We start from the raw sequence: 26,608 nt of genomic DNA on the forward strand, positions 1-26,608 counted from the left end.
GCCCCTGACCAGTGAATAGTTGTTCACAACTAATCATACACACCAGAGGCAGCCCCACCCGGGGGCGGGGGGTAGAGCACACTGATGCCATGCCTCTTCCCTCTCACCTCCCTGTCCAGGGTGCACTCTGCCTACCTTCCTGAGGTTCCCATGCCACTGCTATGCTCCAGCAGCCATCACCTCACTCACCGGCCTGCTGCTCTCTGCCTGCTGCTGACTCCACAGCAGCATTGCATTTGTCCACTTCGCCTCCATGCTGGAGAGACAGCGGCAGCCTCGGAGCAACAGACATAGGTGTGTGAGCCAAAAAACTGCTCTCTTGACGAAGTGGACAAGTGCAGAGTTCCTGGGGAGCCAGTGGCAACCAGAGTGTGGCAGGTGAGGTGATGGTGATGGCTGCTGGAGCAGCAGCATGGGTAGGGGGTGGGTGGGTGAAGAGCCATGGGGACAAAGCTGGTTGCATGCTGCTGCTGCTAGTGAGCATATGATCAAGTGGTAGGTGGAGTGCTCCTGGGAGGAGGAGGCAAGAGGGAAGAGGGATGGCAGCGGTGGCAGTGGGTGGAGCTGTGGCAAGAGCAGGCAGCACTGGGAAGGGAGGGAGAGGAGGAAGAAGCTGCAGAAAGGAGGAGAGAGAGCAGCAACAGAGCAGCTGCAGGCAGGTTGGGTGTGCTGCGGGGTCGCAAAGTGTCCACACTTGCTGCCCCACAGCCCACCACGCCTGAGGCCATCACCACAGTTCACCTTATGAATGAAGCTGCTGTGATGCATGCAACTGACAGTGGCCTGGACAGAGAGAAGCATCCCCAATCCAGTCATTTCAGTGGAGTTTGGATGAGCATCTCTGTTACGTTTGAGCATCTCTGCTTGAAAAATCTGAACTAGGCAGTTACAATCCAATCCAATCCAATCTTTATTGCAGTCATAGACCACAGTATAAGCAGTTACAAAGCGTGTTTGCAACAGACTGAGCTGAGAGGAGCAAAGCTGTGCTACAAATATGCCTCTTTTGACCTAGCACATTCAGCCTCAGGGCAGTTTATAGCTACCATGACATTGACTAGAAAATCTCACTGATGATTGATTCAGAACAACCTCAGATTTGAAGTGGGTGGGGGTGTCAAATTTCAAATACTGGGAACTGAGTGTTAAATTGGGCAGCTTTCTCTCAAATGGAAAGAACTGGCAAATCTGACAGTGACCATAGCCCTATTCGGGCATTATGCTGTACATGCATTCAGGTGTCTCTACACACATATATGGTTTTACATATATGAATTACTGTTCATACATTCATTTAAAAGTGAACCTGGGTACAGGCCCCCTCAGAAGGTACAGACAGGAAGTATGTGCATGAAACTGTATGTGCACAAAACATACAATATGTGTGTGAATAACTGTGTGTGCATGTCCAGATCTGTACATCAAACAGACTGTATGTGCATTCAACATATTGTTTGAACTGGGCTCATTTGCCTGTTCCGATTGTTTCCAGAAATCTTGGGGTTCCTTAAAAGTTTTTCTTCAATGTTAGCTTCTCAGATATTTTTCCTTTGTCATGCTGACTGTGTTCTAAGATGGCCTCCTATGGAGCTACAACAATGTCCAACAGGCCTAGCTGGTGCCAAATATGAACTGAGAATGACATCCTAAACGTGCTCCCAAAATCCTCTGCACTGCACATTTCTTCAGCAGTCAAAACCACTAAGAAGGGTTCCCTGAGTGTAGAAAGTTGTAAAAACACTGCAATAGTGAATCAAATGTTTGCACAGAATAGCAAATATGTACTTGTTGCTAAATATCAAAAGAAATTCTTAAGATCAAATATCAAAAATACCATTGCCTGATGGGTATTGTCAAATAGCAAATATCAGCTGTCAAATCTCAAGCACCATAAGCTGTCGATCATCAAATATTCTCAGAACTGCAACAAACGCTGTCATATATTAAATACCCATGCATGTCAACTGTCAAATCTCAAATACTGAAAATAAAAATGGATGTGACTCATTAAATATTGATATGAAATGTTAAAGATGGTTAGCTATCAAACACTGCCATTGGATATTTGGTGAATATTCAGTATCAACATTTAAGGGGAGGCACACATATCAAGGATACATACATATCAAGGATTTAAAGAGGTACATTCATTTCCTTTCCAGACCAAATAGCTCACTTTCATCACTGGGGAGGCACAGGTGAGTAATGGCAGAGTCACCTGCAGAGTAGGTTGACACCTCCCCACTACTTTTATGTAGGAATAGGAAGAGTGTAGAGGAGGAGAGCAAACAAGAGAATTGGACAGATAAAGTAATGGCTGGATGGATGGTCAGAAGAACAATCAAACTGCTGATGAGAAGGATGGCAGCGAGGCTAACAGTATATTGAGGTCATTCGCATGACCAGCCCTACCCGGGTAGGACAGTGGTCATGAGAAGCACCAGGATTGCTCACAATCCTGGCACTCATCCCTCGGGTAGCCCAGCTTTTGTACCTGGGCTAAAAGTGAAGTAGGAGGATGCATGCATGCCCCCTACCTCATGCCTGAGGCATATGGGCACTCAGGCAGCAGAGCCCTCTTTGTGCTCCAGATCATGTGGGAAAGTTACGTATGACCCTGCCTTCCCCCCAGCCCTCCCCAGCCTCAGCCACAACCCCAGCCCCAGCAATTGTGTGAACAACCTTATTGTTTGTTTGTTTCCACTGATATTCTACTCTTTCTTTGGAGCTGCTTTTACCAGGCATTGTTGCCATCATTGTCGTCATCAACATCATCATCATCATCATCACCATCTCTATGCCACCTGTGGTGTTATTGGTTAATCCATTCCTTGATCCAGACCAGCTTTTGAATGGGGCTTTAGTTCCTTATATTCCAGTCCTGGAGTAGAGGTGGGGCTAACGAACAGCCAGCTGCAAGAGCGCTGAAGGCAGACTCCATTTGCTTCTCTATACATCTATATATTTAATAGGGATGTGCGTTTCGTTTTGGATACAAAATGTTTTGTGCACAAAACAGGCCATTTCGGCTGTTTTGTAGCCAAAACAAAACAACCAATGCTCAAAACAGAAAATTTTGTAGCCAAAACAAAATGTCCCTGTTTTGGATACAAAACATTTTGTTGTTTCGGCTGTTTTGGAACTCCATTTTGCAATCGCAAAAAGTCTTTCTCCTTCAGTCTGCATTTTGAGTTTCGACATCTGTTTGAATTTCCAGCCCTTCCAGCCTGCAGATTGGCCAGCAAAAGCATGGGCTGATCTGCTGGCAATTGCCTCCTTATTCCTTTTAAGCAAAATAAGGGTAAGTTTTACCCTCATTGGCTAGTGGGGCAGTGTGCATTTACCCTCATTGCCCAGTGGGGCAGTGTGCATTTCATTGTTGTTGTTTCATACTGTTGTGTGTAGATCAATTGCATTTCAGGCGGGGGGGGGGGATGTGGATGTGCATGACCTTTGGAAATCTGCCTGATTTTTCCCAAAGCTCTGCTGTTGTTAATGTGTGATGTTGATATTATTTGGAGTGGATTGGGGGCAGAAGGGGGACTTTGGGGGCAGAAGAGTGGTTCAGATGGTAGTGCCCCAATGGGTTGATTTTTAAATAACTTCTGAAGTTTACATGTCTTTGGAGCAGATTCGGGGCAGAAAGGGGGCCTGAGGGGCAAAACAGTGGGTTGGGTGGAAGTGCCCCAAGGGGTGCCTGCCACAACCCTGATTCCAAAGGAACAGGGCAAAGGGCTGATTTCTTAGGAATTGTTGAAGTTTACGCTTCTTTAAGGTTTCCCCTCCCCTAGGGAATAATAGAGGTTTCAGCAGACCCCATGGGTTAGCAACCCATGGGGATGTTTGGCACCCTACGTGCTCTACACCACCACTCGCTCTGGGCCACCCTGGTGCCCCCCAAGTGCAGTTATGGGGCAGGGATTATGGAGGTCCATCATTCCCTATGGGGAATAACTTTACAGACATGCAAAATCCATTACATCTTTAAAAATCAGCCCTCTGCCAAATTCCTTTGAAATAAGTCAGGCAGCTTCCTTGCCCCCACTGGGCACTACCACCCACCCTACTCTTCCCAGGGCCACCCATTTCCCCCCAACATGAAGCTATACTTTTGCTGAAACCTCCATTCTTCCCTATGCAAAAAAATCCTCTACTTCAAAAATTCACCAAAAACCAGCCCTTTGCCCAATTCCTCTGAAATTTGGGTGGTAGTTTCCACCCATTGTGCACTACCACCCCCACCCACTAGTTTTTCCCTGGGGCCATTTTTTAAAATCCAAAACATTTCAGATTGGGATTTTGCAATTTTGAACAAAGAACAAAATTGGGGTGTTTTGGATTGGCTGATTTCGAACAAAGAACAAAATGGGGGAGTTTCAGATTTGGGCCAAAAACAAAACAGAAAAAAAAAAGCACAACCCTAATATTTAATTCTCTAAGGCATACCCATAGCTTATCCTATGCTTGGCAGCTCTCACGAGAGTTTGGAGAGCTGCTGGATAGGCTAGCCACAGGATAGATGGGAGAGGGGGAAATGGCAGCAGCAGTGGTGGCCGAAGAAAACTGTGGCAGGTGGGCAGCCAATGGCAGGATGAGTGGAAGGACAAAATGGCAGTGGGCCATGCACCACACAGGTGGGCAAAACAGTGGGGATGGGAGGGAGGACGGGCGGGTGGGCAGGCGGGCAAATTGGCAGTGGCGGTGGCCAGGGAAGAAGGTGGCGATGGTCACTGGCCGGCGGGCGGGCCAGCGGGAGGGGAAGGAAGAAGCCGGGCAGAGGGGTGAGAGAGAAAACAACAGTGATGTGGGAAATGGCAGTGGCAGGTGGGTGGAGCGGGAAAGGTGGCAGCGGGGCAGGTGGCTAAAGGCACAAATGCTCTGTACCTGGCCCAGCTAGTACTATATATTTCATTAAACTATTAATATTCCTGATTCTACTCCACTGCTTTGTCCTTGCATAGCACAACTCTTTCCCTTGGATTTGACACTACTCTTCAATATAAGTATTCTCAGGTAGCTCACCATAATGAGAAAAATAACAGCCAAACCATAAAATGATGCCAATTAAAAAGTTAAAACGGTGGATAAAACTGCCATCAGTTTAACAGTGTGACAGAACCAGGTGCCCCAGGCCATCTTGGGAAGCCAGACATTTCTTAACTAGCTTCTGACCTATCACTTCTGAACACCATTCATCCTTCAAGAAGTTCAGAACATCATAGGTAGGATTACCCCCATTTTGTCCTCACAGCTACCCTTTGCGGTAGCCTTGGCTCTCAGATAACCTGGGCAAAGAGGCACCTTTCAAAGTTGGGATTCTCCTTATGTTTAGCAGAGGGAGAACAACTGGACCTATTCACATCATCCCTGCAGTGGCTGTTGCTGGTGTCTTCCTTCCTTGTGTTTCTTTCTGGGTTGCGAGCACTTTAGGGACCAGAAACCATCTTATATTTCTTCTTTTCCTATGTAAATCAGTTTGCATACTTTGTTGGAAAGCGGCATGCAAATGGTAGTAGTGGGGGGAGGAGGTGGAGGAGGAGGAGGAGGAGGAGAAGAAGAAGAAGACGACGACAGGTACAACCCCAGAGTCAGTGTTCTTGAAATCAAAAGCTGGCAGTGCTGCATACCGCTGCATGGACTGCAGTATGTGATCAGTTTTCATGTAGAGAGAGCACACTCCCTAAATCGGAGAGGCAATATAGCCCTTTCATTGCTGCCCGTTCACTCCTGGAGCTCTGCAGGTTCATGCATTTCACTGAAGCTGAGAGACATCTGGGGACAGGCTGTCTCAAAGCAGCAATCAGGAGGACAGGTTGCCTTGAAATGGCAACCTAAAATTCATAAGCCTTTCCCAGGTCCTTGGACCCTAGGATTTTATTGCCACATATTCTGTGCTACTCACATATTACTCCACAGTAGTCTAGTGGCGCAGTTCAGAAAGCAGGCAAGGAGGGACAATGCACACACAGCCTCCTTCCTTCCCCACCCCCAACTCTTCCTCCACATATTTTGATTTACTTTCCCACTACTTGTCCAGCATTCGAGATTCCAGGAGAAGGATGAACAACAGCACCACTACCCCCATCTTCCACGGGCTCATGCCAGCAGATGATTCTTTAATCAGCAGACCCTTCCAAAACACCCGATTACGAGAAACAGCTCCCCTCATAAACAGCAATTGGGGGAGAAGAGAGGCGAGAAGGTAGCAACTGGATCGTGAGTCTGGCTGCTTCTCGGAAATGCCTCTGTAGCTGTTGCAGAGAGAGAGAGAGAGAGGGCCTGCCCGGAATCTAAGTTGACTGCTCTGCTCTGTACTGTCTGGGCCATTTATGAACCTGTTATTTCCTGAATAGAGAACCAATGGTAGTAAAATTTTATGGCTAGTCCCTCATCCCGTACATATAACAGGGTTTGGGGGAAATGGATGAGGACCTGCATATGTGGGCGTGCTCCAGAGAAGGGTGCAAAGATGGAGACTAGCGTGGAAGAAGTTCAGGCTGCAATTAATGTATCATCTGTTTGCTAAACCGTCTGGCTTTGCTGGGCAAATAAACACCCTCCTTCAAAGTGGATCAGTCACCTGGCTTTTATAAGGCATTGATTTTCCTATCAATCTTCTTTAAGGCCTCCTAGATTCTTCTGGCTTGCTGCTTTCCAAATTGTCATTCACTTTCGACTCCTGTGCAGAGAGATGTATATGTGCAGTGGTTGCCCAGGCAACCGTAACCATGGAATCCATTACCAGAATGTTCCATGTCGAATTTCTGCTTTCCCCTTCTTATCTTCCGTGGCACAGCCCCTCTCCCCACCTGCCCTCAAGCGAGTGCCCAGTTTACCACCGCCCAAGATATATAAAGTGGCTTGATGCTGGGTGATATTATTCAAGGGCCACAAAATTCATGACTTAATTCCGTTATGGATGTGTAAACTTGACTTACGTTCTGTTCTGGACCCTGCCTATTATGAGGCTTGCAAAGTGTAGCAGAATGGGAACACTTCACCTCTCTTAGTACAGCCTGATGCCTTGACTGGTGTGCCAAGGGGGAGCATACGAGGTTTGCTGCAGTTTTAAGGATGCTCCAGGACTGATAATTGTCTCAGCCAGCCCATGCCAATGTCTGCCATAGCACAGAGCCAGAGTGTCATTTCATGATGGATGTGTGTAATTGTCGTCTGCAGCTGCATTGTGCCAGGGTCAGATACATATCTGACACATGACTGAGTGGCATGAACCCTGCATTGTACATTGGAGGGGAGTGAGTTGAATGTCCTATGCTATGCTATGCCCTTCCTTAAAAATTAAAGGCTGGGAGCTTGGGAGACACAAAGGAAGGAACGAACGAAATTGCACCAGGCACAAATGTAACATGGAGGTTATTGTGCAGTGCCACAAAGGGCAAAACATGCCTCCTCCATTGTTGGATCATGTGACATAGGCATGCTGTTGTTACCTACTGGGTATGGCAAAGAGTTATTTCATGTCTGTGGCCATTAAATAGTAAGTTTGGGAATTATTACTTGTCACTTTTAGGGCTTGAAGAGGGGAAAGGAAAACACTGGCTTTGAATCAGTGCTATTGCATGTGTCCATTGCAGGCTTTTCCCCCTCTTTTTTTTTTTTTTTGCAAACGCACATGGGGGGGTGGGGGGTGGAGAGAGAGAGAGAGAGATGCTTCAATGTGGTTGGGAAAAGCAGCTTAGGGATGGGTGGACATCCCCCTGCCCCCCACCCCAAATGATCAGGTTTTGTAAGCTTTCTCTTCAAGTATTTTTAAAGTCACAAGGGCTTTTGTGAGCACTCAAAAAGAATGCTCATGGAAAGCACAGATATTGTTGTTTTCATTTGTCTCAGTGAAACTGCTGCATCGGCTGCTCAAGGAAAGGCATTCCATGAAGCAAGGGGAAGGGATCTGATGCTAGCAGGAAGCAAGGACTGACTAGACAATAGGGCTGTTCTCATGACATGAACTGCCCAGGTTACCCCAGCCAGCTCATGTTGTCTGGAGCTCCGGGAGCAGAAGGTGCCAGTAGAGAATAGTCTGCCTTTGGTACCTAGGGTTTAACCAAGGAAAGGAAATCATGTGTACTATCACCCCTGGGTAATGGGGCTTTTCCCTCCAACCCACCACCATTTCTGGCAGTGAGCCATGGGGGATGAGCAGCTGCTCAGAGCAAAGTGGCTGCTAAACCAAAAGCATCTCCTCCGTTGCGCGCACACTGCATTCTGGGTCCATGAAGGACCCAGAGCACACTTTGCTTCTTCCAGCCACACACTGCCGATCGCTGTCCTGGCGTGTATGTGGGTGCGTGATCGGCAACCTTCACTTGTCTTCATTGATCATCTGTGAAGAGGCAGGTAAGAGCCTGCTTCCCCACCTGCCCTCTCTGCCCACCCAGGTAGGAGGTCATGCAAACAATCTTATTCTGCATTATAACTAGGGATGTGCACGAATTGATTTTTTTTAAAATTTGATTTGTGCCCAAATCAAATCACCCCTGTTTTTGTGTGTGTCCGATTCTGTCCCTCCAAATCACCCCAGATTCAATTTGGATTTGATTTGATTCAGTTTGGATCTGGATCAATTTGTACCACTTATAAAGGTCTTAGGGGCATCAAATGTGGGTGGTGGGTAGGTCCCCATGGGTGACACCTACCACCCAAATTTCAAGGCAGTGAAATACATGTATCAAAATGCACATGTACAATAACAGATCCATTGAGTTCCAGTGGAGACCCAAAAATTCTGCACGAAATCTGTTCCTTAGGTTTGGATGGGTGGAACTTGCAGAGATCTATTTGCCTGGGATCCTTCTCACACCTCCCACTACCATCTCATTCAATATATGAGACATTTTGATATTATAACTATAGAAGGGGTCTAGAATCCTTGGGACTCATGTTGTACACAGACGTGGAGCCAACCAAGCAGCGGCCTGGGTCCGGCCCTGTCTGGTGGCCCCCTCTGGTGACGTCCTATGTGCATGATGTCACACACATGGGGCGTGCCTGAGCCCTGAGAGAAATCCCTTCCCTGCCCACGAGTGAATGCTTGCCCGTCCTTCAGGCAGCATTTGCTGCCTGAAAGCATCTAGTCCCCTTTCTCTCCCTCCAGAGAGGGAGAGAAAGAGAGAATAGATGCTTTCAGGCAACAAGCACTGCTTGAAATGACAGGGAAGTACTCAGTCGGGCTCTTCAGAGCTCGAGGCCACACCCCCTTTGCATGTGACATCATGCACAAAGGGTGTGTGGACTCAAGCTCCGAAGCAAGCGCTTCCTGAAAAGGACAGGCAAGTGCTGGCTCGGGACTCTTAGTAGCCTGGGCATGGGGAGCTGGTTTGGGGTTCTTCCGGAGCCCAAGCCATGCCCCCCTGGGGGTTTCAGCAGCCCCTACCATTGGCGGCCCAGGTTCTTTGAGCCTGTTCGCACAATAGTGGCTATGCCCTTGGTTGTACATAAGATTCACAGGTGGTATCCCAACAAGGAACTGACCACATGGAGATCTGGTTGGTTTCAGCAAATTTGTGGAATAATGTGCCTTCAGACCATATCCTATGACATTATACCAATGTAACCATATATAATGGAATGTCTCACAAACTCGTCTGTTGGCAGTTACGAATATGTTTGTCACCTACAGACTTGCATTTGCAGCAAGAAACTGAGAGCTCATTTTATGTCTCATAATTTATGTTAACTATCAGGGAGATTCTCTAATTCAACTGCAAAGAATTTTACTAGGGCTTTGTAGTGATCAGTCACTGACCAGCCACTCCGCTCCCCTAAAGATCTAACCAGAAGTGAACCCTGTCCTGACTGGCAGGCTGGTGAACTCCAGGGCTCAAACAATCAGCACACCATGTGGGTGGGACCTAGGGAGCCATGAGGAGGATGAGAAGGGCTAGAAGAAGCAGGCTGGAGGTGAGGGAAGCACAGGCGGAAGGCTTAGTGAGGAGCAATGGAGTTTTGCTCCCTCATGGTCAAAAGCTAGCCTGGAGATTTCTCTCATGGAAGGACCTCTGCAGATCCTTGCGAGACAGGATTGCAGGAAGCTTGATTCTCATCAGATGGCGGGTGAGTTTTCAAGGAAAGGGGGATTCAGCCTTGGGAGCTGTTTGTTAGTCAGATTTTGTGTTAGAAACTTATATTTCTTCTGTGTGCTTTGTAAATCCCTGATACTGTTCTAGGATGGTCTATCTGCAAGCTTTTAAAGGTGCTTTTGTATTTTCCTACATCCATGTTCTTTGCAAGTGGGTAACCACGATTTTTAAAGTGTGCCACCCCAACATCATCTGGGGTGCTTTTTGAAGTATTCTTGTAACTTACTGAGTATTTCTTTTACCTGTAACTAAAATCTGAGAGCGCCTCAGATGGAAGCTGTCTGTAGTATTTTGAATAAAGCTTTTCTTTCTTTTTCTTTGCATTTTAAAAGCCTCTCTGAGTGGATACTTGACTCAGAAGAAAGGGAGTTGAAAGGGGGTCTCACTCTGGTGCACACACATGCCTCACGAGTTCAGCAGCTGTTAGTTTTCTCCTCACGTGTAGGTTTGCATGTGGAAGGTTTTGTATACTTTTCTAGTAGCAAAAGTAGGAGAGTTTCCCTGGGATTTCCACCCAAGCCGGGGGGGGGGATTTAAACTCTGTTGATAATTGGGGAGGGGTCAGCCTAGATCCTACCAAGATTACAAGAAAGTTTGGGGAGAAACCTTTGTACAGAAAGCATAGAGGGGTGATAGAGCATTTTTCTTCCCCTCACGTTGGCTTGCTCTGAGACAAAGACTTGTAATCCTCTATAGGATTTCTTTTAGAAACAGGTATTTTATAATTTTAAGCTGTTAAATTCTTACCTCTGGATTGTCAGTGTATACCTGTTTATGTTGCAATAGCCATTGACTGACTGACAGATGATGATGACATTCTATAAAAACAAACAAGGTCACTAAACCTGGTGAACCTAACACCATCCCAGCAGAAAATAGAGAGGAAACTAACAATATGTGTATGTGTGTACATGAACAAAAACAATTCTGTGTTATCTGTGATGAATAAACCCAGAATACCCATGGAGATGTCCCCTTTTGCTGTAAGATCTTCCCTTCATTCTCTATGCCGATGCTGCCCTTGCCCACATCAATCAGAAGGTGACAGTCATATGATAATAGTCCCCCTGATAGTATGCATTAATTAATAATGGAGAATATATGCTAAGAAAGGTGACAGTGTGAACTATACTATCATGACTTTCTTTTAATAGTCCCGTTAAACTGCTGCACTGAGCCTCCAGTGACTTGGCCAAGGGATATGGGAGTTGGCTGGTGCTTTATAAATAAAAATTATTCTTAATTATGATGACCTTTTCAATGTTTGGTAATAGAGCTGGCTTGGCCATTGCTAATACCACTTGCTTACAGCAGCTGTAATCTCTAAGGAGGGACGGGACCTCCCTGCAGGCCCATTACCCTGCATTTGTCCATAAAGGGTATTCTTGCCCTTTTCTCCTCCAATGCAGGCTGCTGCCAGTGCCAGGCTGTTTGATGAGACAGACAGGCCATGGGACCAATCCACCACTGTAATTTTTGTTCCCCTTCCTCAGGAAAGCAAAGCTAAGAGGAAGACGGATCAGATCATAGCTGCCCTTTGGACTCACAGTCACCCCTTGATGACTGCAAAGACGGGTGAGGATTTGCACCTGTAAATGGACATCAGTTTCCATATCAGTTCAACACACTGGCCAGCATATACAGCAATGGGATGGGGGTGCTCCAGATATCAGCACCCATGCAGTGCTAGCTCCCACACTGCTCTCCACACTTTTCAAAGCCTGAACACTCTTGTGCAAGACTGCAAATACATTCCAGAGCCCACCAAGGCTCCAGAAGTCCTCCGTTAGAACAGAAATACATCACTGAGTGTCAACCAATATGTTTCCACTCTAACATGTATTTGCACCAGTGCTCCCTGTAACAAGGATTCCCATATGTTGTTGACTACAACCCCCATAAGCCCCAAACAATGGCCATTGCAGCTGGGGTTGATGGGACCTGTAGTCAACCCGTTACAATGAACACTGATTTGCTTCACAAGAACACCTGCCCTTTGGAAAGTGTGGAGACTTTCCACTGACATGAGGTGTACCTCTGGATGTTGCAGCTGCTCTGGATGTTCCCCAATGGATGGTATGCAATCATAATGTTGTTCTCCATATACAGAGGTTCTTCTTTATTTATTGTTAATTTATTGTCAAATTTCTAGTCCACCTTTCATTAAAACAATCTCAAGACAGTTCACACAAAAGTTAAAAACAAAACTAGAAAAAATACTCAATTAAAATATTAAGCTAAAATACAAAAATACAGATATGGTTAAAAAGATTTTAAAAACAAGCACAATAAAACCATTAAAAAATACGAAGCAGCAGCAGTAGAAACAATCATATAAAAGCCTGGGTAAAAAGCCAAGATTTCACATGCTTTCTAAAAACTTTGATGAAGACTGAGGAGCAGATACCCTTTGGAGAGCATTCCAAAGTCTGGGGGCAACAACTGAGAAGGCCCTGTCTCATTGTCGGCACTTCCTTCACACAAGGAAGCTGTGCTTCTGCAAGGGCAAAGGGCAAACACTTCTGCTGTTTTCTAAGTATCAGGCAAAGACTTTTCTATTCTTCAAAATCTTTTAAGGGTTCAGATGTTAGCTGCCAGTTTTAACTGTGGTGATGTTTTTGTATGTAAATCTATATATTTAATTCTCTTAGCTGGCATGCGTGCCCAGGATTTGGTGGTGGAACTCTTGCAACACGCTGCGAGAGTTCCAGCATTAATAATGGAGGCGCCCCCGGCCCAGCCGAGGGAGGAGGAGAGGGGGAAGAAAGCGGCGGCAGGTGGGCAGATGGATGGGGGGGGGAGAAAAGCAGCAGCGGATATACGGGGGGGATAAAAGAGGCAGCGGTGGGCGGAGAGAGGGAGAAAAATACAGCGGGCGGATGGGGTGGAGAGAAAAGTGGCGGGCGGGTGGATGGGGGAGAAAAAATGGTGGGGGTGGCAGGCATGAGAAAGCGGCGGCTGGCAGAGGGAGGGGGAAGAAAGCGGTGATGGCAGGCGGGCGGGAGAAAAGGCAACTGGTGGGTGGGCTTGGGGGAGAGAAAGCCAGGTGGGGGGAATAGAGGCACAGATGGTCTGCGCCTGGTTCAGCTAGTTATACATATTTTGGTTGTAAACCACCTTGGGGAGAAATTATTTGAAAAATGGTATATAAATGTTTTGAAGAAACAGCAGCCATGGGGTTGGCTGACATGGCAGGCAGCCCTCTGTTGACATTCAGGACCCGTCAACACTGCTTCCAACTTAAAAGGCAGCCCCAAAGCTGTAGCAATGGGTCTGTTGTAGGGATGTGTGAACCAGCTCAAAAATGAGCCGGCTTGGCTCTATGGCTTGCCCTCAAACTGAACTGGGGGGGGGGGGAGGCAGTCTGAGGGCAAGATGAGCCAAGCCTCTGCCTCGCAAGCCGGCTCGATGGAATACTTGTAATGAGGAATCTGGAAATAATTCCACTTTACAAGTAAAGGACTGCAGGGGAGGGGTGAGGGGAAAGATCTTAGGTTGTCCTTTACCTTGAAAATCAAGCCAATGCATGGTGGGATGGCAGCAGCAATGGCAGGGGCTCCTTCCACCCTCCTGCCGGTCTCCTAAATGACAACCTAGGCTTGCTGTGGGCCATTTCGGGCCTCTCTATGCACACATGGCCACTCGCAGAGGCCTCCTCTGCCATCCCAAGGATGGGGGAGGTGCTGGCCGGGGCTCCTTCCACCCTCCCACACTGGCCTCCCAAAGGACAGCTCAGGCTGGCTGCAGGCCATTGCAGGCCTCTGTGCACATGCACACAGAGGACTGAAATGGCCCGCAGCCAGCCCGGGCTGTCATTTGGGAGGTCAGCGGGAGGGTGGAAGGCGCTCCTGCCACTGCTGCCATCCCTACAGCCGGCAGGCTGCTGCCATCCAGTCATGCAGCAGATTGATTTTTGAAGGTAAAAGACAGCCTGAGACCTTTTCCCTCCTCCACCCCACTGCAGCCCTTTACTTGTAAGTCCTTGCTGGACTCCCCTTTGAAAGTATAGCCACTGAGCACCTCGAGCCAGCTCAACGGCAGAACCAGGCCAGGCCAGGCTGGGCTCAATTGAGCCCGAGCTGCCTGGAGTGGCTTGAATCCAGTCCAGATTCCAGTTGAACCAGGCAATCTAGCTCTGTGCACATCCCTAGGCTGCTGCTGAATGACTTAACCTGCTTCAGGGCAGTTGCACAGCACTATTTTCATTGGGAACAATGGAAGGAACTCTGTGCTGCTGCCCAGAAGAGGTTTTAAGTCATTCCACAGCAGTCTTGTCGCTACACCATTGAAACTGCCTTTTAAGTTGTGCTGCAGGTCCCTTCCATCGACGGAGGGCTTCCATCTTGTCAGCCAATTGAGCTGATAAGAGGTCTCTGCCCAGTGGCAGAGCCTGACCGCCAGTGGCCTGTGTGCAGCCGTGGTGGTGGCCCCACTGACCCTGCCCCTGCGTCTGACATCAGACGCAGGGCTAGCCATGCCCCCGCATCTGATGTCAGACACAGGGGGCATGGTCTGGCTCCCTAATTGAGCCCCAGATCCATTTGGGACTCAGTTGGCACAGGGGGAGGCAACAAGTCAGGCCCCTTTGGGAGCTAGACTCAGACTGGCACTGCGTTTGTGGCGCGGCCTGGAGCAGCCTTAAAGGCAGAGAAGAGCCACTCCTGTTCGCGCCGTGAATGCAGCGTCCCCCACTCGGGAGCTAAACCATCCCCACCCCCACATCTAACATCAGACACGGGGGAGGTGTGTGTTGGGGCTGCGAAGCGCGGCCCCTGATTGGGCACAGCCCAGGTTCTTTGAACCTGTTTGCCCAATAGTAGCTTTGCCCCTGTCTCTGTCTTCTCACCTGGTTAAGTCCTGAGGCACAGGTCTTTTCTATCAAAGATTCTGGAGATGGTGTTCAGCTCTGGAAATGTCGGGGACTGAATCCAAGACATGAAGCACACTAAACGCTTACTTTACCACAGACATATGCACCCTCGCCAGCTACATCCTGGTGCTGGTTCTCAGGGATTAGAACCCAGGGAGGATGTTGATTACTGAGATCCAGGTGATAGCCACTTAAAAGCTTTCCCCATGGCACAGTGCAGCCACATAAGAACTGGTCCTTTATAACACCCTGCGTTATTCACACAGGGCTTTTAGCCTGCATCTCCTCCAAAATTCACAGTGTGCGTTCACCTATCGGCCAGATTTACCCTGAAGTCTCTATGAATTATTGGGGAGCACTTCACAAACAATTCAGGTTTTTCATTGAGGATTAGAGTGTAGCCCGATTTATATACAGGATTAAAAAATCTCCTTTTTGCATCAGATTTATGCGGCAACTTTGAACTTTCAGTAAAGCCTCGCAGTAAACCCGCAGTAAAGCCTGCTGTGTGAAAAACACCCAGGCTACAAAATTAAGCCAGCACTGGCCACCTCCTAAAATTTCCAGAGGGCAGCGGAGAGTAACATTAGCATTTCCAATTAGAATCCCCCCCCCTGATTTTTCCACCCAGCAAGTCCCACCCCACTCCACTCTGTTTGCAGGATGCAAGAGCAGCAAATGCTACGATGTAAGTTGCTCCTGTCATTCCAAAGAAGGGATAATCTCTACACACTCTAAGAAACAGCAAACGGCAACTGCCAGAGAGCCACAGAGGAAGGCCTCATCCTCTGCAGTCTGCGCCAAACTGATGTGAGGCAAACCCTCTCTCTTCATTGCTCTCATTCCCCACGACAACAAATTATTTGTGCAGAGCAAAAGGCATATTACTTGCCCTATGGCTCACTTACTTTCATAAATACATCCCTAAAATACGGTTTGACACAGGTCAGAATTTGGTGGCTGACATGATGCACAGCGGTACAGACTCATAAGGCAGCCCCAGTGCTGTAGAGAACAGGCACTTGCATAAGCAGCACAGCTGCAGTTCCTTCCATTTGTGACAGCTTCTATTATTGCACAATTGTGCATCCCCTAGAGCAGGGCTGCTCAGCTTCAGCCCTCCTGCAGATGTTGGCCTACAATTCCCATAATCCCTGGCTATTGGCCACTGTGGCTGGGGATTATGGGAGTTGTAGTTCAAAAACAGCAGGGGGGCCTAAGTTAAACAGACCTGCCCTAGAGCATCAGGACTACCTTACAAGTCTGCTGCAGCCCCAATGCAATGCACAGTAGTGCCATATCAATGTGCATCATGACAGCCAGTATGGTAAGCTTTCCATCTCAATGGATCTCACTGCTGTTGAATTTCTACCCAACACACAGCTATTAAAGGCACAGCTGCCCTGACCGAGTGGCTGGGGGGGGTGGGGTATTTTCTTTGGGAAAGTAACAACATATTCATATTCTATTTACAATAAACTCTGGCCTCCAGATCTAATCTGCACCACGAGTCCTCCATTATCCTCCATTTTCTTCTTTCATGATGATGAACATCTGCTGAAAGACTGCAAACAGATGACAGTCTTGAGCAGGTCTGCTCAACTTAGGCCCCCCAGCTGTTTTTGGACTACAACTCACATAATCCCTAGCCACAGTGGCCAATAGCTAACGATTATGGGAGTTGTAGGCCAACATCTGCAGAAGGGCCGAGCAGCCCTGGTCTTGAGCTACAGAGCTGTTCCTTCCAGGACAATGGAGCCACTCCAAAACCAGCAAGTGAAGCAACAACAGTGTTGTTATTGACTCCAGCTTTGGGCTGGCTGAAATCTTACCAGAGACCAAAAGAAATGACATGTCGTTTTTGACATCAACATTCTGATGTCTCCTTTTCTACTCCAGACATGTTGACTTAGCACCTTTTGATCCGATCTAAATTAATATCTCACATTACATTCTTTAACATATTTAGTAGCTGCAAAGCGCTCAAGGCATCAGGTTTAATTTACAGCTCAGGCACCTCCTTCCATCACATGGGGCTTTGGAGCCAGGGCTTTCCAGAAAATAACATTTCCCACATTTGACCACATGGCCTACTCTCTGCAGCAGAGCTCCCCTTAGCATCACCTGTTGGCACAGCAGCACATACAGGTCCTTTTATGAAGTCCCCCCCTTCTGGCATTGTCAGTAATAATGATGACAGGAGTTGCCAGCCAGCACAGGCTTTACTAGTACAGCTGAATCGGTTTGCCAGATAACAGTCATTCTTGTCCTCAGCCCAAAACAAAAGAGAAAGCTTATGGACCACTGGTTAAGACAGAGGAAATGAAGGTCACCTCAAGGCCCAACTACATGTTACATGCATAAATATGTGGTGGACGCTTAATGGCTGTTTTTCCTAGGAAAAAGCAACTTTAGGAGGGGTGCTTTGGAGTGAAGATGGAGAGATGTTGGTGCTTAATCCTTTCCCTGTGTCAGGAGCCCCCCCAGGGCTGAAAATACGAGCCACAGCTCTGTGCATAGCTGCCCCCTGTGGCAAGGCATCAGGTCTATGGATTACAATATTTATCTAGGCAATAAAGAGAACCTGAGGTGACCGCATAACCCATACTGGTCATTGCCTGTGTCCTCAACAGGAAATGTTAGCAAGGCTTCCTGTTTAGGCTAGGACATCGCCTGGGCAAAATAGTCTTTCCTGGTTCTGGTTTATTCTGGCTCTTGATAGTCTATGACATGACACACTCTCACTCCTCAGTTTGGTTTGTTTGCTTGTTTGTTACATTCAAATCTCACTTTTCCTCCAAGGAGTCCAAAGCTGTGTACATGGTTATCTTTAGCCTTCTCAGCCCTACTCCTAGCTTGACCTTTTAGCTCTGACTAACGCTGTGCAGGGCCAGAGAGGTAACCCAGGGCTTGAAGCAAAACATAGTCTTGGGGCCCTCTTCCTGCATCTCCCCCAACACTGTCAGTATAAACCAGTACACTGAGGGCCCTCAGCTTTGTGGGGCAGCTTGCTTCCTTCCGCCTCCCCTGTCACACCCCTGCTGATGTGGCTTCTGGCTCCAAGATGCTGGTTTTGGGGTCACACGTGTCAGCTGCCTTTGGCTCAACTATGATGACACACCCACTGCTTCCCCATGCCAGATCCCCCTAACAACTTACCCCAGTGAGCCTAAGAAAGGGAGCCATCAAACCTTTGTCGCACATGTTTGCATGTACAGGTTGAGAATCCTTTATCCAAACTGCTTGGGACCAGAAGTGTTCCAGATTTTGGACTTTTCTGGATTTTGGAATATTTGCATACTGTATTGGGATTTTGGGCATGAGATCCAAGTCTAAACATGAAAGGTTACTGTACACTGTATTTTATTTTTTAAAGTTTTATTTAAAGTATAAAAACAAATAAGCATTGAATTTATGATAACTACAGGTAGCTGTAAATGTAATGAAAACTAATTGTGAGAAAATTTTCAATGCAATAATGTTGCTGGTCATGTTAGACTCAAACATGTCATTTTAGGTGGAGATGAAATTCAGATTTTCATGTGAAAATAATGTCAAGTCAGTGCTGTGGGTGCACACCATGGTGATTTCCGGATTTTGGAGTATTCCGGATTTCGGATGTCTGGATTAATGATACTCAACCTGTAACATGTAGTTTCGCTCTCAGGGTTCCTTGATGAGGGTTCCACACACATAGAATATCTGTTTGACAACTATTTGAAACAGCCATGATGGCATCACAAATATATCCATATTTGCCTCTGAAGACCCTCCAGGTTGCATCTCTATATATACTGTGTGTGACTTGAAAAAAACATCCCTCTCCCATAAGTTTTGGAGTTCACTGTTTGGCTGCTGATTTAGCTTTTTATTGTTTTATATGACTGTTAGGGGATTTATGAGAGGGTTGTGTAATTTTCATATTAGTTATGCTGCAAGTTGCTTTTTAGTTATTTTCATGATCAATTTTTATTGTTGGTTGTTTTTATTATTGTAATGTAGGCCACTTTGTGGATATTTATGGGGAAACGGGTATTTTTGTAGAATACCCCCCTGCGTGCACACTCACTCACACATGGACACTACATGCTATCACCTTTAACCTGCAAAGTGCTTTGTTTTCAACATTTGGGCTCACAAGCATCAGTTCTGTCTGAACTGAAAAGAAGGTGGTATGGTGCACTGCTGATATGCTTCTGAATGACGATGACCCTTTCAGACATTCATGTCATCACTCAGTGAGCATTCAGTGAGCTCACTCAGCACAATGCTAGAATAGAAGTAACTATTATCTTCCTGTTGCAGATCAAGAACTGAAGCTGAGAGAGTGAGTAAATGCAGTGAGTGCATGACACATGTGAAATGGATCCAGCCTTCACAATGCGGGTAACTGACACCTGCCCTTTATTTTCATGGCTATTTCCACCTGACACCACATGTTTGCAAGACTGATCTATGAAAGCAAGTACAGTTTTCACAAGGCATATCCAGTGAATTTTTCTAGATTCTATGCATATTTTTTTTGCAACTGGCTAACTTTTGCATGACCCCACAGTTGTCTCTCTAAGCAGTATAATACAGACCTACATTGTTGCTCATTGGCGGCAACTTGCACTTCCATTCATCACCATGGCCTTTTCAGATATAATGGGAAAGAGGAGTTAAATGGGGCAGAGGCTGGAACACCCATACATCCAAATTCAGGAAACCATGCTTCGGGGGCAAAAGCAACCTGCAGTTTGTCTCACCAAACTCTAACTCGAACCTTCTGTTTGCACAAAGGTTTGCCACCAAGACCCTTGGTTTGGCCGCTAAAACATTACATCTGAACCCAGACACCGTCATAACTGCAGTTTTGTGCTGATTTTCAAACTGCAATAATAGAGGCGGCGGCACAGATGCGTCCAAGCTGCAGTGCTTCTCACTGGCTGCCTCTCCTAGGCATCAGCCCCACCTCTCCTGTCACCCTCACACCTATGTAGTTGCCTGGCAACAGGGATGCCACCACATTGCATCAGCCTCTTGTCAGCCTGTTAAGTAGCAGTCACTCAGGGGCTTTGTGAAGGGCCTTCGCTCTTCCCACTCTGTTCCTCGCTTCCACTCTATCCCTTTCCCCACTCTATACTTGACAAGCAGGAGGGGAAGTGGATGGGATGAGTGGATGGGCACAAAGTCCTTTGCTCACCGAGAAGGAAGCAACAATGATGTATGTTCACAAGCACAAACACTCCAGGTGACTATATAAGCAGGGCACCCCATCACAGTGCTGGGAGAGAAACAAATGGCTGGGAATGTGTGCCCAGGGCCAGGTTGAAAAGGCAGCCCCAACCAGGGATCCTTGAGCAGCTGAGTTCTATTTCCCTCCCACAGAAAGTCTGGGGAAGAGGGCCCAGCCCTTTCCTCCACTCAGCGGCCCTGCTCTCCAGGGGTCACTGGAAATTGGGCTTCCCCTCTCCCGCAAGTCACCACACCGGCAGATCTGCATATGGCACAATGCCAGACCAGACCTGGGAATTCTGAAAGGGTTTCCAGAGCCATCCACGCACCTGGTGTGTGTCGTTCCCCCCCCCCCACCCTGGCCATGCACATGACCAGGCTCTGACACATGGAGCATCAAAATCCCCTTTGGGTGAATACAAGGCTCCATGGAGTGGGGGGCAGTGATTATATTCTATCTTTTACCATGTATAGTTGAGGGGGCACACAAGCGGAACCCCCTTTGGTGGGTTAGCTCAACTCGTGAGCATGCAGTCCAAAGGGAGCCCTAGGACTCACACCCTGTGGTCCTCCCCAGTAGACTGGCCCTCTCATGAGAGGACTATCCCACCAGCAGCAAACTGGCAGTGGAGCTGGAGTTCAGTTTGGTCTGCATGGGCTGCTTTGGCAGGGTGATCCTTCTCAAGAGAATCCTAGGTCATTGCGGGATAGATGCCCCCAGGATCCTTTGCCCTCCCGCACCTACATATCCCCTGCTGGTAAGCCATCATGTTCCCTTCCCTAACAAGGAAGTAATGCCCCCAGGCCCCCACCCCAATCATTCTTGTGTGGGACTATTTGGGTGCAGGGATCTTTGGGGGGGGGGTGGAGGTGCCTTTGCGGTCAGAAGAAGCACTGGCATGGCATGATATTTAAAGGCATTTAAATGCCCCCTCCATGCCTAGGACAGGTGGATCTCTCAAAGTCCACATTCAGCACGCCCCTTTGAGATTGTGGCCAATTGTGGCCACTCTGCTGAAATGCTGACACTTTGCCCACAGTCTGGCCATGGAGCTTGATGGGATAGGCCTCGGTGTCTGGGTAACAGGGAGGGGCTCCCCTCTCCTGGAATTGGAGGTTGCCAGACTGTGGTTGGACAAATGTCTGTGATGAGGTGTACAGTTAAAAATTGAAACCATGGATTCGCCAGCCTCCAGTTTCATATTACGTCTGAACCCGGCCTTTGTTTTACAGATTCAGCAGTAATATTCTAGAGCCTTCAGCCTGTTTGGAACACTTACCTACAAGAGCAAGGATGATTTTTTTCACATTGGGAATGATTGATATTGATGTTATCACTTCAGCAGTCTATTCTCTGGACCTCCATGCCAGGGGTAATACTTACAGGAATGATGAAAACCAATCAGGAAGTGGCATGCATGATCTGCACCTACTGTGGGAGTCAGTAATGAAGTGTATTATTGTGGGTTTAAACTGCTCATTATGAATGACCCATTCACCACAAACAGAGAGAAACCATGGTCAAAGAAACCAGCAGTCACTACCACAAGCCCCCATACATTTGATTTACAACTATTTGCCACCTGTTTTTGCCTAATGCAAGATTCAAAGCAAAGTTTGTAGGCTTCTGTGTGCCCCAATCATCCAAAGAATTCCAAGCAATCAAACCCAAAAATATTTTGACAAGAAAGATGTGATTATGAATGAGTGGTAGTGAATGGTAAAGCATCACCAAAGGTAGTTCCTTACCTTACGGCAATGCCAAGAGCCCTATTCACACTTTTCCTTCAACACTCATACAACCTGTGTACAAGGCACACAGTTTCAGTTCTGTACACAGATACAGCTATTCACTGTGTTATGTTGAACACAGGTACAGCAGTACACTTCCTATCTGTATCCTGCATTGGAGGGGACCTGTACCCAGGTTCACTTTTAAAATGAACATAGGTACAGCCATTCACATAACTACATGTACAAGTGCAAAGACATCTGAATGCAGGTACAATGAACATAATGAAGCTGTTCATACGACCAGCCCTACCTGGACTTGCATAGTCCTACCTGGGCAGGACTGGTTGTGCAGAGCGCCAGGAACAGTCCCATTCCTGGTGTTCTTGCACTGGGGTAGCTTGGGTTTTGTACTGGATTAGTAATGAGGTAGTAGGGCATTTGTGTGCCCTTCTACCCCACTCCTCGGCCATGTGAATGCTCAAGCGGCCTGCAGTCCGAGCATCCATAGAGCAGGACAGCAAGAGCACCCAGCAGTGGGGAAATCCCCCAATGCACCGTGATCCTCATGCAGTGCATTGTGGGATGCAGGAAGCCACAGCCTGCTTTCCCCCTGCCCACTTGCCACTCCTGGAGCACTCATGTGGGTGCCCAGCACTGGGAAGCCGGGGAGCAGCACAAGGCCCTCCTGCTGCCCTCCCAGCCTTCCCCAGGCTGGGCAAGTTTGGTCATGTGAACAACCTTAGTGTCTGCATAGGGTTAAGGGGCTTTCTGGGAAGAGGCCTTCCAATATCTCAGATTAGAACTCGTTGGCTTCCATACTGTGCAGTGCTCCAATGAACCAAGAGCCTCAACGGCCTTGCTTCCGTGCTGCTGATACAATTTTTAGAAACCATGGAGCCTCTACAAGCTGTGCAGCAGTGTGGACATAACTTAGAGCCACACAGAGCCAGAATGCATGCCCTGCTCTTGGACTGGTGGGGAACTGTGCAGTAAGCAAGCCAGCATGAATCTTCTTTTGTAAGCATGATGTACTATCTACCAGCAGTTTGGACCCTCTCAGAGGTAAGCAAAGTTGGGGGGGGGGGCATTGGAGACGTTCTGTGTTGGGCCCATTAGGTGTCATGAGGATATATCAGTCTATATAAGAACTCCATTTCATTTCATTTCATTTCATTTACTTCTTAATATTTCTATTCTACCTTTCAGGACCAAATCCTCACAAGGTGGCTAACGGCAGCCACTTAAAACCATAAAATACATACTGTTAACAATTAAAGCACAGCGAAAACCACAACAAAAAGGAGTTAACATAAACCCTTGCTAGACAAGAAAGACTTGATAGCACATTCAAAAGCAGTAAGAGTGGGGAAGTAATGGATTTCCTTGGGAAACCATTGAGAAAGCACTGTCAGGCACCGGTATACACCAGTTAAATTTAAAATGTTTATACTCTGCCTTTCCACCACAATGTCTTATGGAGTGCTTTTGGTCCAAAATAAAGCATCAGCCAAAAGATCCACATCAGCTAAAACAATCAGACTGAAGACAATGGCTGATGTACCACTCAGCAAGTTGGGTATCCAAGACAGATGTCGGCTCGCTGCTCCCATGGCATTAACCAGCCCATCAGCGCTCCTAGCAAAGGCAGAAGAGGCTTTGTACCAATGACGCTGTGCATCATCACTGTTGTGGCCTCCTTCTATTGGGAATGATGGGAGTAGGGTGCAGCATTGTTGGCATACTGCACTGTTAGCACGGAGCCACCCCTCTGCCTTCACTAGAGCACCAATGGGCTGGTGAGTGGAAGTGCCATGGAAGCAGTGAGCCTGCATCCCTCTTGAATACCTGGCTCACTGTGTCATATGTCAGTCAGTAACAGAACCAACAGCAAAACAGGCAGGCAAGAAATGAGAACAAGTTGTTCTGGTAAGAACTGATCTGCCTACTTTCCTTTCACTATAATCTTATTTGATAATTACCATCCTCACAAGTTAGCCCACTTCTGCCTTCACACATCTGCCATCTTGAACTGGGGTAGATGACATCATCACAAAATACACCATTGAGGTCCCCTATGTGTCCCTACTGGTGTAGCAAATTTGGTTCAGATTGGTTAGGTAGTTCACAAGTACAAATTGGTTAGGTAGTTCACTTGCACCTCAGATGTTCAGACGTCCACCATCCTGAATTGGGATGGATGACATCATCACAAACTATGCCATTGAGGTGTCCTTATCTGCCCCTACAACTGTACCATATTTGGTCCAAATTGATTCCCACTTGCGCCTCAAAAGTTCATGCATCCACCATCTTGAATTGGGGTGGATGACATCATTACAAACTACACAACTGAGGTGTCCCTATGTGTCACTCATTGCAACTGTTCCAAATTTGGTTCAGATCAGGCAATTCACAAGTTAGCCCACTTGCACCTCAAATGTTTATGTGTCCACCATCTTGAATCAGGGTGAATGACATCATTACAAACTACACCATTGAAATGTCCCTATGAAATGTCCCTATGTCCCTAGCTGTAGCAAATTTGGTTCAAATTGGTTGGATGGTTCACAAGTTACTCCACTTGTGCCTCAAACATTTATGTTTGAGGCACAAGTGGCTATGCCATCTTGAATTGGAGTGGATGACATCATCACAAACACTGTTGAGGTACCCCTATGTGTAACTCATTACAACCGTACCAAATTTGGTTCAAATCAGTTAGATGGTCCAAAGGTTAGCCCACTTGTGCCTCAAATGTTCACATGTCCACCATTTGGAATCGGGGTGGATAACATCATTACAAACTACACCACTGAGGCATCCCTAAGTGTACCTACAGCTGTAACAAATTTGGTTGAAATCAGTTCAGCGATACACAATTTAGCCCACTTGCTCATCAAACATTTATGTATCCACTATCTTAAATAGGGATGGATGACATCATCACAAACTATGCTGTTGAGGTGTCCCTATGTGTCCCTACAACTGTACCCAATTTTAAGCCTACTTTCCAGTAGGCTTATGAGATCACCTGGCATTCTGTGTGTGTGTCTGTGCGTCCGTGTGTCCCACCCATCAACTTCGCAACACCTTGATCAATATGAACCAAATTTGGTACAGTTGTAGGGACGCACTGGGACGCCTCAACACCATAGTTTGTGATGATGTCATCCACCCCAACCCAAGATGGCGGACGTGTAAATTTTTGAGGCACATGTGGGCTAACTTGTGAACTGCTTAACCAATTTGAACCAAATTTGCTACAGTTTCAGGGACACATAGGGATGCCCAAATGGTATAGTGAGTGATGAAGTCATCCACTCCAGTTCAAGATGGCAGCCATGTGAACATCTGAGGTGCAAGTGGGCTAATTTGTGGACTATCTGACCGATTTAAACCAAATTACGTACAGCTGCAGTGAGTGACACACAGGGACACCTCAATGGCATATTTTGTGATTATGTCATCCACCCTGATCCAAGATGGTGGACGCATAAACTTTTGAGGCGCAAGTGGGCTAACTTGTGAACCACTTAACCAATTTGAACCAAATTTGCTACAGCTGTATGAACACATAGTGATGTCCCAATGGTGTAGTTTGTGGTGATGTCGTTCACTCTGATCCAAGATGGTGGACGTGCGAACCTTCGAGGTGCAAGTGTACTAACTTGAGGACTGTCTAACTGATTTGAACCAAATTTGATACACTTGTACTGAGTGATACACAAGGACACCTCAATGGTGTAGTTTGTAATGATGTAATCCACCCCGATTCAAGATGGTGGGTGCATGAACATTTGAGGTGCAAAAGATCTAACTTGTTGACCTTGATCTGAACCAAATTTAGTCCAGCTGTAGAAAGGAAAGTAGGCTGATTAGTTCTTACTAGAACAATTTGTTTTATATTGCTCCAGGCATTGTGAAGTTGATGGGACACACACACACACACACACACACACACACACACACACACACACACACACTGCCAAGTGATCTCAAAAGCTTACTTTCCTTACGGAGAGTAGGTAAAAAACATCATGTTAACATTTGCAAAAGGTTTGAGAGAACATTGTGATTTTAACTTACCACTACACAAGCAACTCTTAAAACATATTCCGGAATCATAGTGCTACTGCACAAAGCAGGGGCATAGCTATAATTGAATGGGGGCAGGGAGGACAGACGTCCCTGGGCCCTTGTGGGAGTGGGGCCCCACCAGCTGAGTATTCTTTCTGTTCTTTGCTCTCCTCCTCCTATCTCTCGGAATAAGGAGGAGGGAAATGAGGGGTCAGGGGCCTATCTTCACTTTTTGTTCCACTCTAATCTTGCTACGCCCCTGAAACAAAGGTAGCCATATCTCCAGTAGCCAAATGCCTAACTTCCTTCCAACTGCTTATTCAGCCCTGAAACGAATGTCAAATTGTTTGATTGTAAATACCTTTACATTAGGGGTGTTTTTTGGGGTTTTTTTTTAAAAAAAGAGCAATGATATTTCTCATACATCCCTACTCTACGCTGGGAGCCCTAGGCTGAGATTTGCCAAACCAATACGGAGACAAATGTCAATTACTAACCTTTAAAACAGGGTTCTTAATTCTCACTTACAGTGGGAATAAATTATCTTGTTGCTACTTGGCTATTTTATTTTTATCTTATTTTTTTGGCCAATGCGCTCATGATTGACCAACAG

The 26,608-nt window shown here is 46.9% G+C and overlaps 1 long non-coding RNA gene across 1 annotated transcript in view; it reads right to left on the bottom strand.

The window, feature by feature from the left end:
* LOC128344859 (uncharacterized) overlaps positions 1 to 6,682 on the bottom strand; it is a 52,709-nt gene extending 46,027 nt beyond the window's left edge. The window contains exon 1 of the long non-coding RNA XR_008316099.1: positions 6,581 to 6,682. This is a non-coding gene — a long non-coding RNA (uncharacterized LOC128344859). The remainder of the gene's footprint in view (positions 1 to 6,580) is intronic.
* Between the last annotated feature and the right edge of the window lie 19,926 nt (positions 6,683 to 26,608).

This window comes from Hemicordylus capensis, chromosome 2 (genome assembly GCF_027244095.1).
Source record: "Hemicordylus capensis ecotype Gifberg chromosome 2, rHemCap1.1.pri, whole genome shotgun sequence".
Taxonomy (NCBI): domain Eukaryota; kingdom Metazoa; phylum Chordata; class Lepidosauria; order Squamata; family Cordylidae; genus Hemicordylus; species Hemicordylus capensis.